Source organism: Coenobita brevimanus, chromosome 70 (genome assembly GCF_032717465.1).
Source record: "Coenobita brevimanus isolate Jiangsu-jjx chromosome 70, ASM3271746v2, whole genome shotgun sequence".
In the NCBI taxonomy this organism is placed as follows: Eukaryota; Metazoa; Arthropoda; class Malacostraca; order Decapoda; family Coenobitidae; genus Coenobita; species Coenobita brevimanus.
The window spans coordinates 41642790-41654946 of NC_137023.1; positions in this window are offsets into that span (position 1 = coordinate 41642790).

Consider the following 12157-nt stretch of genomic DNA (forward strand, 5'->3'; position numbering starts at 1 on the left):
TGCCTCTGTTGTCACAACCGTGATGTTTCTTAAGTGTTCAGGAAGGCAGTTAAAGAGTCTTGCCCCCTTTCTAGATAAGTTATTGTACTGGACAGTCTTGATTCTGGCAGGGCATACCAATGGAAGGTGAGTTTGGATACATTTTCTCCCTGTTCTTGCTTCCTCTTGTGGTTCTGACGGTAGGATGGGCTCTGTCTTGGGCAGTGTAATTAGATTTTCAAAATTTTTCCATGTATATATGATAATGTATCTCTCCATTCTCCATTTCTTCATGTTGGTTTTGGTTACTTTTGATAATTCTTACACCTGCTTCAGTTACCTTTACTTTTGCGCAGGGGTACTGTCACAGCCTTTTTCTGCCCAACTGGCACAGTTTTCACTCCTCCATGCCTTCACACATTATCTCCAACTAGTACTTAATTCCACTCTCTCCACTACTCTTAATCATCTCTACATACACCTCATCAACCCCAGCTTCTTTCCCATTTTTCAGCCGCTTCACAGCGTTCTTCATCTCTGTGAGTGCCATGTATCCTGGCACTGGATTCTTTCTCTGCACATCCCCCAAACCAATCATGTTAACAGTCACTTTGCTTTCTCCATACCCATTCATCCGACTCTCAAAATATTCTTTCCATCTGGTCCTTACTTCATCCCCATGGGTTAATAATTTACCACTTACATCCTTCACACTTTCACATTTCTTTCCACTGTCATTTCTACATTTCCTCACCTCTTTCCAGAATAACTTCCAATTTTCGGAGTAATATACATTCAATATATCTTCTAGGAGTATCATTTACCTCCTTTTTCCTCTTCACTAGTCTCTGTACATGCATCTTGATCTCAGTATATTCAGTTATTTCAACTGAACCCCTAGTGTGTATCCACTCTAGCCACTTATGTATCCATTCTAGCCCTTTCCTTGTTTCTTCCACTGCTCTCTTAACCTCTTCATCCCACCACACCATACCTTTCTCCTCTGCCATTTCTCTTGCCACACCACACACCATTTTAGCATTTCTAACTAAGTGATCCCTGTATGCATTCCACAAGCTGTCCAAATCCATTTGATTCCAATTCACTGCTTCTCCTATTTTGGCCCTGTGTTCATATGCCATTTCTTTGATCCTCAGCTTCTCGACTTTCAGTCTCCCTGACTGCTTCTCTCTCTTTTGGTTCACCTCACTCTTCTCAGCTTAATCTTGCATACCACAATCATATGATCTGACAGACCTCTACATCATCCTTTCAATGCCCTAGTATCAGCAGCATTTCCCAGTATTGATTTCTCTACAAGGGCTTAATCAATCAGGCTCCTTTTGACACGATCTCCATTTCTCTATACTGTACCATGTATATTTATGTGCATCTTTGTTTGAAATCAGAATTACAAATGCACAACCTCCTTTCCTGACACATGTTCTTCAGTTGCTTCCTGTTATCATTCTCTCCTAGTGCTCCATTAAATTTACCCATTATATCATTCACAGGACCAGTGCCAACTCTCCCATTCATGTTGCCCATTACAAGCACTTTATAACTCCTGACCATTTCTCCTACTACTTTATCCAGCTCATCTTAAAACCCGTATTTCTCTGTCTCACCCTTGTCATCACACAGTGCATATGCTACAGTCATCCCCACTTTCACCTTATCAGACTTGAACTTGACGTACATACATCTCAAAGCTGACACAGTTGTTGTCTTTCATTCCACTCTGCCCCACTTCATTCATCAACAAAGCAACTCCTTCCTTGCATCTACCTCGCTCATTCATGCCCGACCTTACACATTTCACACCTTCCCACTGCACACCTTTTGATCTTTGTTTCACACAGTGACATCACAGCATATCTCACTTCTAAACACATTCATTACTTCCACCCTCTTGCTCAGCTCATTCACACCTCTCACATTCCACATGGCCATGCGAGTCTGCCCATTTGGTTGGGGCCCTGGGCAGGTATTGGGCCCTCTGAGGCTCTCCAAAACGTCTGCCATGACTTAGTGATTTTAGATAGAGGAATCTGGGGAACACTTAACTCAGCCAAAAACCCCGGTTATATGGTTCCCATCCAGCGAAGCAAATGGTTTCGTGAGTACAGGAAATCATTTGGCTTGTCACTTAGTGTAGAGACCATAAGGCAACACTACACTGAATGAGTGGATAATGAGTGACCCCACCTACCACATTTAATCATACATTTAACCCGTTAACTCTATGCAGACTGGGCTGTTCCGAGTGTGACTGCTCAATACAGCCCTGCCCGCGCAGGTGCATTTCAAATATAGCGCCATGGTGACCAAGGCCGATGCATGCAAGCATGTTGGGGCCTTCAAAACGGCAAACAAAAATGAAAACCATACATTCCAATTGGGTATCAGACACCTCGATGTTCTTCCATGGCTTTACCAAGGTAAATATTGAGCTAATATTTTGTTACTATATACTTTGGCATGTATTCTCTCAATTTGTAAGAAAATTTGGCCTTTGGGAAATTTCAGTTTTACCCCTATGTCTGAGCACCACACACTCCTCCAAAAATCCACCATGAGCAGTTAACGGGTTAATAAAATATTTAAGTAATTTGTAAGGAGCCCAACAAATGAGGATGTGTATATTGCAACATCTGAAGAAAATGCACAAATTTATTTTAGTGTTACAATGAATGCTTAAATGCAAGATAAAATACATAAATATAAAATAACATTTCTTATTAATCAATTAGTATAATTATGGAATTTCTAGTATTCCTAACACAAAAAAGTAGTTGTGGTTATACAATGTTCTGAAAAAGAAAATTATAAAATTCTGATTCACCACTAACAGGGCTGTATTCTAAATGGCATACAACACTTTGTAGCACCTCTTGCTCAGTAATTTACTGTACATATTAATTTATCCTCTTGTACAATTGTGGACATAAATATTGATACACTTCAGTATTATGCAGAACTGGAGATTGGGCAAAGACTTCCAGCATCCAGTACTGTAATTTTTAGAATCTTGTCTGTTTTTTTGGAATATTGTGTACATGTTTCATAATTTTCTGACTAAAGTGTGGATCACTGAACTGTGTTGACACTAGAAATACAGGATATAAGTAACATAAAACAGAATATGTGGCTGTAATATGTATGGTAAATCATCTGGAGAGACGTGCTACAATCTCCTATCCTACTTGGAATATTGCCCATAATATTATACATGATTCCTCTCACTCAGTGACATTCATAAAAATATATGTGTACTGCAAACCAGACCATATTCTAGGTGGTATAGGAACCTTAATTACACCTCTCCATAGTGATTTATTTTGCATATCACACTGTAAGTTTCTCTTGTATGCTATTTATATCAGTTTAATCTGGTATTGGACAAGATGTAAGCATAACAATATGAAGTGATACCAGTATGTTACAAAAACATCCCTTAGTTCCCTTTCCCTTGAAGGAGGATTGTGAACTGAAGGAATGGACAACTTCAGTCTGCAGTCCACTTGGTCTGTGTTCAGTCGTGTCTGATGCAGTAGCAGCATTTTGATGTACTTTGCATAACATACTGTACAAGAGGGTATTGATGTGTAAGGCGCAGAAAAAATCTCTAGGGTAAAAGTGTTAAGATCTCTCCAAGGCCACTTAGAATACAAGCCTCAGTCCCTCCATGTAACAATTTTCAGGGTGAAGCTTGGCAAACAGTTTCCCTCACTTCTCTTTGGTTTAAATGACAAAAACAACACACATGCTTCTATTTCTGGTCCAAGTTGCCACCACACTTTGTGCTGTGCAGCCATCAACAAGGTGAATCACAAACCCCAGTGGATAGTGCAAGATGTAAGCATAACATCAATAGAAACAAACAAAATAATGTAAAATTAGGTATTTCACAACAATTGACCCCTTCAATACAATGACACCTTTTTCCTCTTTTATTTCTTCATTTTGTGTTATTATCTTGTTACTTCTATGGCAATAGCAATTAAGCTTTGGAAAGACTTCTTTTAGTGAGGGTCAATGCAATCTATGAGTACATTAACCTTTTAATATGTCACTTCTGCTGCTGGAAGATTAAGATTATCCCTTTTATATAGTACTTTATTTCTGCAACTATCAAACCCTATAATCTTAACTTATGAAAGACCTTTCGTAGTGAAGGGGCTATCAAAAATGAATAATGTAATGCATAATCAATAAACTCCTGATTTTACTGATCAGGTACTGTACTTTAAATATGAAGATGAGGTTAACTATGTGTATGGCTACAGGTTACAGTAGTGTATTTAAGGACTTCATAAAAGTATCAGGAGGATGATTCACAAACTTACCACCAACTCACTGCCAAAACTAAGATTTACTTATGCAGGAAGGAAACGGAAAGGAGAGTGCAGGATCTTTCCATGTCTCTCGTTCTTCATGGAAAAGAGGACATGGAATGGAAAGTGCAGAATCTTTCCATATCTCTTGTTCTTCCTGGGAAAAGGGACAGGGAAAGGAAAGTGTTGAATCCTTCCATGTCTCTTGTTCTTCCTGGAAAAATAAATCTTAGTCATGACCAAAAAATGAGCCTAAATTACTCTGTGAATCTTGACTCTGAACTACACATAAGGCTGCATCTCCAAAATATACCTTTCGGATGAACAGTTCTTGAATCGATTATCAAACTGAGCTTGGAAATCTTGACTACATGATTAACCTCTTTAGTCTGGGGATGTAATTTTCAACCTATTCCTGCTACCTCCAGTTGTTATTTTATTCAGATAAGGAAACTCGTTTTTGAATGGTTGGGGTTAAAGCCTTCAATAACCCCATCATTATAAAGATATTTACCTTAAGTATGATTAGATCTGGTGGTAACCTGATATAAAAGAAAAATACATCATCAGAATGAAGGGGTTAAAGAAGAAAAATACATCATCAGAATGAAGGGGTTAAAAAAAAGAAAAATACATCATCAGAATGAAGGGGTTAAAAAAAAGAAAAATACATCATCAGAATGAAGGGGTTAAAAAAAGAAAAATACATCATCAGAATGAAGGGGTTAAAAATCAAAGCTTCACATAAAAAGCTTCCATCAAAGCTTCCACCATGATCAGCTGGAATGGAGGACCTGTATTTCAACTATCAGCTTTCATCTACACTCCTAACACTATTGGCAACTGCAAGTCTCATATTACCTCCTGTGAGATGCAGGAGCCCAAGGAGCTAGGCTACCACAGTCCAGAAACTTTAAAATGTGTAACCATCCTGCCACCTGCTCTATGTCACTGCTGTTACCACATGCTACTGTCCCTTGATTCTATTTATATCTAAAACATTTACGACAGCTCAGCCATAACATTATCAGGAGTTGCACAGGACAACTTTCTAAGTGCAGCTTTGGTCAACACCAAATAATTATAACATTACACTCTTCAAATGCTATGAAATATTAATGAAATAAAAGTGACATTCCTAACACCAAAGTATTGCACTGTTGTTCTGAGGCATCTGCACTACTTCCAGCCACATGGGCCCAGGTGGCTTACCTTGCCAGTGCAGCAACATGAAGGTAAATATAAGCTTGTGTAACTCTGACTGCATATCTTCTTTTTTGTTTACTTTTGGCAATGAACAAGTTCTGCAGTGCAAACCTAGTATATAATGTGATACAGATCACTGGGTATCACCCACACTTTAACTTTCTAATAATCATGTCATTCAAACAAAAAGGATGATAATTTTGGTTACATGCATGAAACAGCCACTATATGCTTGTGTTTTCCCTTATTAATGCTAAAAGAATCATTCTGAATAAAGAAATAATTAAACAAGAAAATATAAAGTATACTAAATATCATACTCTTCAGTTTTATGGATGATTGGATTATAAAGCTGATCAACCCTGACAGTTTTCATTTTGCTCAAACTGAAATACACTATATATATATATATATACAGTAATCCCTCAATCCAATGTAATAAAGCCAAAGGCATGTCCACGTAGTGGCTCCGTCTGGATAGTGGAGTTTTTCCTTGGCGCCCATTCGTACAGAACCTAACTTTGAAAGACAGTATAAAAGGTCACTACAGTACATTGTTCAACATTCCTGTTGTTTAATACTACTCAGTCTGGTCAAGATAACCTATGAACCACAGCCAAGCAATTACCATGGTCAAGCAGACCCATCAACCACAGACAAGCAATCACCACTGAAGGGCCATACCCTGTAGTGACATGAAAAAACTGGCTACACAAGAAAAATGCAGTGGGCACACAAGACATAATGGTAAAATGGAATAAAATCATGGTACAGTACAGTAAGCCAGAATATAATCAATGTCAACACTCACGATTCAACCATTCCGCATCAAACTTACCCAGGATCTGCTTCCAAAGAATCAGCACTACCCTCTTCCTTTTCCCTGGTGAAGTGGCCATCATCACACACTCTAGGAGGTGGCATGCAGGGAATAGCAAGGCCTGAAGCCGGTAGGAAATCACCACAAAAACTACCACATGCATCTCCATAACAACAGTTTGGGAAGAGCTGCTCACTACACAAGTGACGCGCATGAACTAAGAGTGAGCAACGGGGGTGTCTGGCAGATGTAGGGTAAACAAGCCAGCCTGACTGACACGGCAGCACCACCTGGCTGTTCTCGCCTGTTTGGGTGGAAATTTTTCACAAGACTATAATTTTGAAACTGATGCAAACATTCTGTCCGGATAGTGGGAAAAAATGTATAAATAATGGTTTGGAACAGCCAGAACACAGCATCCGGGTAATGGAGGGTCCGGATAATGGCTGTCCAGATAATCGAGAGATTACTGTGTTTATATATATACTGTATATATATATATATATATATATATACACAGTAATCACTTGCATATCCGAGCTAACTGGGCCAAAGGAGGGTCAGATAAAGCAAAAAATTTGAATAATGACAAATACCTGCAAGTATTTCAGGCATACAACTGGCCGTACAGTATTGGTGCATTACACTGCTCACCAATTTACAAGCCTGCGTCTTCAACCTCATCCTCACTGTTGTCGTCACTCATGGATACTGTGGTTGGATAAGGTGCTGTTGAGGTGAAAGGTTGGCTGTACGATGTAGGTAAAGACAAAGGCGATGTTACGGGAATGGTTGGTTTGAAGAAGGTGTCGATTGTTGCTTGCTTGAACACCCATTTGCTCTGATTTCTGACAAACACTTCATAGGGAGCTTGGGGCCTTTTGGAAGGGTGATACAGAATCTGGGTGCTCACAATAATCAATGAGGGTCTCAATGGCTTTCCTGACTTTCCCAGCCTTAGGCATAGGGGTGGCTTGTTTTGATTTGCTCTGCCACCAACCAGCCACTGCTTAAGTTTCACCATGCGCACAAAATTAAAATTTCTTTCTTTCGTGTATTTGTTATTATTTATTACAGTAGTTCTGTTAATTATTCAATATGGTGGTTCGGAAAATGTCGAGGTTTGAATATTGTGTGTTCGGATATGCAAGTGATTACTGTATGTATATATATATATATATATATATATATATATATATATATATATATATATATATACATATATATATATATATAGTATGATAAATCAAAATCTATGAGTAGCAATGTAATAATATCTACAGCACTACCATCCCAGGTAAGTACAATGGAAGAGTTCATGTACTTAACACTGTCCATTACTGTGTCAGCGGTCTGTCCATTACACTGTATAGTAAGTGTATTACATATCAAACTGACCTGCAAATTTATCAAAACCAATAACTAACATCATGGTTATCTTCATCGCTATGATATCAGCTTATAAATGCAAATGCTAATACTTGTACACAAACTTCAAGCTCAATACTGCATTAGTATAATCTACACAGCATAAATAATTTTAACCTACTTCCTATATCAATGAGCTATAACACACATGCGTAGTTAGGATAAATTAGTAATTCCATGTATGAAGTTTGTCATACTGTGTTTCTTTAATATACATGTGGAAAATCAAAGAGTGCCTACTTCACAAACACAAAATAACATCTCCCAGTTCACAGCTGGGTAAGGAACTTGCCTGATGTAGTTAATGGTATGGAGGACTCTTCTCCACTACAAAATATTGCGAAGCACTGAAGAGTTCAGTAAAATGTCACCAGCAATTGTAACAACACTGAAAACAAAGTCTCCTCACCCTATTAAAATGTCACTTAGCAACTTCCATGTCATACTGTGTTGAGCTTGGTGGTACTCTTTGATTTCCAAGCATAAATGAACTAACCAACTCATTTGGTCATGAACCTATCCCCATTCACATATTGCAACTTCTACAGGCTATGAACACCAACAAACTACTGACATTTCACATCAATACTGTATACAAATATTCTGACCCTGTACTCTACTTATTAAAGAATGAAGGTACAGGAGTAAATGGTCAGGATAATATATACTGAACAATATAAGTTCTGAATCATCACATTATCAGCACTTTTCTCAAGCCATCTCAAAGCGTAATGTTTGTTATTTTTGATGCAATCTGCACCGATACAAAAATAGTTTATATTATTCCCCCTCCCCCCTTATTTTAAGTATATGAAAACTACACATTAAGGGGTAACTAGATGTCACTACTGAAGCACCAGACAATGAAACTTGAGGTACTTATATGACTAAGACATGAACACAACAATGTGCAGATGAAGTAGGCTAGCTCATGACTGATATAACATGGTGAGGACTAGAGACTTTCTAGCTTTCATTTGACTGGAAACTTTCCACTCTGGGATTAAAGCCATCCTACTCAAAGTTTGTGCTGTACTTAGGCTTGTATCTTAATTTAGGCCCACTCTCCTTATGTACAGTATACATCTTCACTGAAAATTCAGTATATGATGCAACTGGAAACAAAATATTTTCAGTAAGTTTTAGATCCTGTTCATAACTTTGCTATCAAATATGAAGTGAACTGCAGTTTTCCATGTAACAACCAGAATTGCCTCTCTGCTCCTCAACTTAAACTTTTTTATCATTATGTGCTCTTGTTGACAATACAACTTGAAATCACAATTACATGCATACAGGTATCTCAACCCACTGGATATATCCCAATTCCTTAAACTAATATGATGCATTGTACTATAATGTACTTCTATTTTTAAAATAGAAGTTCTTTTTACAAAATTACCATGAGTGTTCATCACTCATCACCATCATTTTACCTTTTACTTCTTTCCTCAAAAACACTTGCAATGATGCAAACATGCCTATTCACATTTGCTGATCACCTTGGGAAGAAGAACAATAAGAACATACTACCAAAATCCAGCTCTGAGCCGGATCATCAGCTATATTGGGTGGGCCATGAGCACTGATGCAGCGCATTTGAAGAAATTTATTAACAGAAGAAGAATATCATATTACAAGCAGGACTATTGAAACAGGAAATGGAATTAAATGTCAGAAAGAATACCAAGAGAGGTAAGAAAGGATATGATATTATGGATGGAAATATACAGTGATTCTCGGAGGAAGTCTTCAAGAAGGGCGGGATGTCAAAGGTGAGTCAAGAAAGAAAAAGTAACATGTCACTGTGAAGTGTACAGAGGATAATCAGGGAAAATATGGTGTATGGAGAGGATGGTATTGCAATGAGTGAAGAAGAAGGGTAGTCACCGGACATCAAATAAGAGTGAGTAAACCTAGAACCTGTATGGCCAATTCTAAGACGGGCTAAAGCAGTTTCCCACCTCCTATTACAGTGGCAAGGGGTCAACCAGACAGAAACAAAGGGTTTAACAACATTGGAGTTTATTATTAGTGATAGAGTCCCAGCAAGACTGCCCCCGATGTTTAACAAAGAAAGATAGGACAGGAAGGAATTCAGAAACTGGAATGAGCAAAGAAGGACAAGCATTTCTGGCAACAGCTGTGCGAGCCAACTGATCAACATGTTCATTGCCTGCGATGCCTACATGTCCTGGGACCCAACAGAACTGGACAGATTTGTAACAAGAAGAAGTACAGAACAATCATTCTATGATATGAGGGACTAAAGGGTGAGAAGCAGAAGGCGATTGAAGAAAGGACAGAAGACCAAAAGAATCAGAGAATATCACAAATGAGGAAGAGGAGGAGTGACAAATATACCACAACGCAAACAAAAGGGCATACAACTCGGCCATTAAAGCACTCGCATAACCAGGAACACCAAAGCGATAAAAGGTGTCAGGAAAGAGAATTGCAAAACCAACACCGTCTGGCATTTTGGAACCATTTGTGTGTACAAAGAATGCAGAAGAATGGCAGGAAAGATGGTCTAAAAACCAGGAATGGAGAATGAGGGAAGAAGAATTGGACCTGGAATAAGGGAAGTGGAGGGACAAACATTGGGGCACGGAAGAAGCCATGAGGGAAACGTTGGGGTGCGGAAGAAGCCATGAGGGAAACGTTGGGGTGAGGAAGAAGCCATGGGGGAAAACAACAAACACAATGCCAGACCAAATGTTGAAAGTAGGGAAAAATGATGCTCATACAGTTATACAAGGAGACTAATAATCACACAGAGTAACTAAAAGTGTAAAAAACATACGTACTTATCTCTAATTTAATGTTAACAGAATAAGCAAACACCTACAGGTGGAAAGACAGATAGACAACTGCACTGATATTGCTAATGCCAATGCCCTCACTCTCATCTGCCACTCAGGAACTTCTACCTCCACTAGTCACTGTCAGCAATGAAAACAAAAAAAAATAATCATACTGACATGCCAAGATAACATTATAACGGCATGAGAGAACAGTAAACCCACTGGCCGCCAAGCATGTACAACTCCTCGCAGGTTCACAACACTGCAGCCAGACACACACTAGCACAAGTCCAGTACTACCCCCCCCACCCTCCTACAGCCTTCCTCTTTTACTTGCTCCCTCTCTCTTTCCCACCACAATATGGCTCTCTCATTGGCAGACATTCAGTAGAGAAAAGACTGATTGGTGGTGTAGGGGACAGTATTCACCCCCTACCACCTGGTACCTCTCCTCCTTACCTCTATCTCTCACCCCCCTCCTTCCCCCATATACACCTCATCTCACTTCTACTGTACTAAAATGCTACCCCTGAGCTCTGCTTTTACAGGATGCACTCCCATTGGTCCAGATTTCGATTTCTGGCTTTGCAAACATCAACGTGGTTTGTCACCACTGTGAGCTGCTGTGTAGTCCCGAAATGAATGTCTTGCAGGTGCTTGGTGCAGGTTTGGATGCACCACCCACCTTGGTTACTGTGACTTCCAGCCTTATGTTTACTTCCCCCTTGGGACAGACAGTCTCTCTTCAGACAGAGGGGAAAAAAGGAAAAATAGAATAAGAAAAAAAACAAAGTGACCAGGGGGGAGGGGGGGGGTTGTGCTCCTGTGGTCCTAAGGGCCTCATATATCATCAGGGGAAGTGGACAAGGTATAACATTTGGTAATACATGTCAAGACATATTCACTACTACATTTACTTATGATTTTAAATTTTTTGTGTGCAATATAGGTAGTGAATTTTCTTGAAAAGCACTGGCACTTTTGCCAATACAGAACAACAACTATTATAAATATTACATGTCAACTCCAACTGGGACTAAACCGAAGTTCTGATGAATGCAGCACAAACAAATGATCCACTTGAATCTGGAGGCTCTACTATTTAATAAAAATCTTTGTATGAAAATAATGTCATATATATATTCCTCCCTCATTAGGGGTTACTGATTTTTCTTCAAGAACTGTAAGCATACTCAGCAGTTGTACAAGTACTCTGGAGTTTTACAAATAAACAGAATTATCATATTATTGTAATCAAGTGAGCAAGCACTGCATATTACAGTACCAGTAATGTAGTACTCCACTATCTAATAAGTGATATGATGCCACAGCAGTGCCCAGCAGCAACAATTTAACTATGAAACTGGTCCAAACTGAGCAGAGAAAAAGATATGAAGTTCTGCCTCCGTAATAATGATCATTTAGCCAGAAGGAAATTTCTGCACAAAATCATAATTAAAGTCTGAATCTGACACAGCTGGTACCATATCTGAGTGATAACATACTAATATGATTGCTATGACGGAATGCTGTGCAGAACTTTTCACTACGTATAAAAACTTTTTAAGATTCTGGTCTTT